We start from the raw sequence: 2,634 nt of genomic DNA, 5'->3' as shown, positions 1-2,634 counted from the left end.
GTATCCTGGTCTGTGCTCGGATGGCGAGTGCTGCAGGACCTCTGAGATTGTGGCCTCTGTAGACTTGTGCAGCACTCAATAGTTTATAAACCACTTTTACTGGCATTATTATTATTTTTGATCCTCATACATTCCTATGGGGGGCAGCAGAAGGCAACTCTAAATTGGAATATCTGCTGAGAGGAAAATTATGAAGTCTCAATAAATTGTGGGTGACCATATTTGATTTTTTTGTCCATAGATATTTTTGTCCTCACCTCATTTTGCAGTGTCCTTCAGATTTCTGAATTGTTAAAAAAAAAAAAAATCATGGTGAGATCGGCCAATGGTAGAAGTTACATAATTTAGACTTGTTATACATTTGTACATGAAGAATATTAAAAATACTCAAAATCCTGTCAAAGCTCAGGAAACCATGAGTGGAATATGATAATAATGTAATATAATAATGATATTAATAACAGCGGTTGTGATTTACTTTTCTGGGTAAGACCTTCTAGTGTCCAGGCCCTGTGCTAAGTTCTTTCCATAAAATATGTCATTTAGTTCTTGCAACAGTCCACTCAGGTAAGTTTATAATATCCATTTGAAGCCAGGAAGTGAGGACCAGGGATGTGAAGCTCAGGGTAACTTGGGTTAAGTTCTGAGTCCAAAGTTTGCACCCTTAAGTTCTGAGTTGTCTTGCTACTAAACTCTGCAACTGAGAAAGATCTCAAGCTGCATCCACTGGTTCATCTGTGTCTGAATAAAGACCATGTAAACAGAAGAAGGATAGTTGGGGAAATTTCTAAAAGGGAGTCCCAGAGGTGTGAGCTCAGTATCATCTAGCACCGTCCAAGGCGGAGGTCCTGGCCCACAGACACATCTGCTTTCCTTGGCAGCTTGATCCCTTCTCTCCCTTCCTTAGCTGTGAAGCTTGACTCACCCCCCAGCATCTGATCAGAATATGGTCCTCTGGCTCTCCTGTGGGTGGAGAAGGCATAGAACATACTGCCAGGAGCAATCTGGGCCATGTGATGGCTCCAGAGGCCTCACTGTAAATTAATGAGCTGGCATCTCCTTGGTTTAGTAAGCAAGATAGGGAGACTCTGTCCTGGGAAATGAAGGCCAGACTGTGGATACCACCAGGTGAAGTCCTATGGGAGTGGCCAGTTAGCATCCTTTCCCCACTTCCAAGACACCAATGAATCAGCAGCATTAGTTCATAGAGCATTAAATAGGCAGAGAGCCCAAAACCCAGTTCAAATTGAAATAGTGCTTTGCAGTTTACAGAGCCCTTCCTCTTCCTGATCTGGGAGCTTTTCACTGTACCACCCAGCCTCCTGTGCCGGGGATTCCTCATCCTGAGCCATGACTGTGATAAGAAGGGTCCTCTCTCCCCTTCCAGCTGCTCGTTAAGTGAAAATGATTTCTCTGAGGCAAAGGAAAAGAAGAATACAGTCATGTGCCGCATAACGATGTTTCTGTCAAGGTATATACATCAGTGGTCCCATAGGATTGTAACAGAGTTGAAAAATTCTTATTGCCTAGTGATGGTGCAACTATCTTAACGTTGTAGTGCAATGTATGACTCGTGTTTGTGATCATGCTGGTGTAAACAAACCTACTGCACTGCCAGTCATGTAAAAGTATAGCACATAAAATTATGTGCAGTACATATTTGATAATGATAATAATCGACTATGTTATTGGTTTATGTATTTAGTATACTATATTTTTTATCATTATTTTAGAATATACTCTTCCTACTTATAAAAAAAGTTTACTGTAAAACACTATGCTGTGTTAACCGGCAGCAGCCTCCTACATCTCACATTTACTGCGTCTCTTGATTTCTCTTGTGCTTGATTTAATTTTGTATTGTTTTGTACAGTAACTTGTTGTACAGGTTTGTAGCCTAGGATCAATAGGTTATACCATATAGTCAGGTGTATAGTAGGCTGTGCCATCTAGGTTTGTGTAAGTACACTCTATGACGTTCACAAAAGGCTGAAATTGCTTAGTGATACTTTTCTCAGAATGTATCCCCATTGTTCAGTGGCACATGACTAGTGAGGGAGGGAGAAAGGGAGAGCTAAGAGGTGGCCTTTGCACATTCCTGGGCAGTCCCAAGGAGCCATACCTGCATCTTTTCATAAGGAACATCATCATAGACACGGGGCTCAGGCCATTGATCCTGGCAGGATCTTGCATATCTAGAAAATACAAGGTACGATGACAATGACACCTTGCAGCTTATTTTCTTGTTCACTCTCTCATTTGATTCTAGCAGCGGCTTATAATGGATGTTGGAAGGTTAGTGACAGCAGCCATTCCAGGCAGCATTGGGCCATTGCTGTATTAAGGGCTTTATAGGCAGGGAGCCATGTGATTCTCACAACAACCCAGGAAAAAGGTAATTCATCACCTCTGTTCTATAAGTGAGAAAACAGAGGATCCAAGCTGGCAAGCAAGCGGCCCAAGCTGGTGGTGGTGACAGAGCTGTGACTTGAACCCAGCTCTTCCAGTGCTAAATTCCACATATCAGCCCTGTGCCTGCTCAGATGCTCGAGGGTGTGAGAGCCTAAGGTTTGGTGGCAGGACTGCAGAACCCAGGCGACTATGCAAAAGGGCTTCTTCACTTTTCCTCATTCC

At 42.7% G+C, this 2,634-nt stretch overlaps 1 protein-coding gene and 1 long non-coding RNA gene across 3 annotated transcripts in view; one reads left to right on the top strand and one right to left on the bottom strand.

The window, feature by feature from the left end:
- AFAP1L1 (actin filament associated protein 1 like 1) overlaps positions 1–2,634 on the bottom strand; it is a 65,540-nt gene that overhangs the window by 14,220 nt on the left and 48,686 nt on the right. The gene's annotated exons all lie outside the window — the stretch shown is intronic.
- LOC111746357 overlaps positions 1–2,634 on the top strand; it is a 65,384-nt gene that overhangs the window by 16,886 nt on the left and 45,864 nt on the right. The gene's annotated exons all lie outside the window — the stretch shown is intronic.

This window comes from Pteropus vampyrus, unplaced genomic scaffold, assembly GCF_000151845.1.
Source record: "Pteropus vampyrus isolate Shadow unplaced genomic scaffold, Pvam_2.0 Scaffold185, whole genome shotgun sequence".
NCBI lineage: Eukaryota > Metazoa > Chordata > Mammalia > Chiroptera > Pteropodidae > Pteropus > Pteropus vampyrus.
This window is presented reverse-complemented; position numbering and strand designations above follow the sequence as displayed.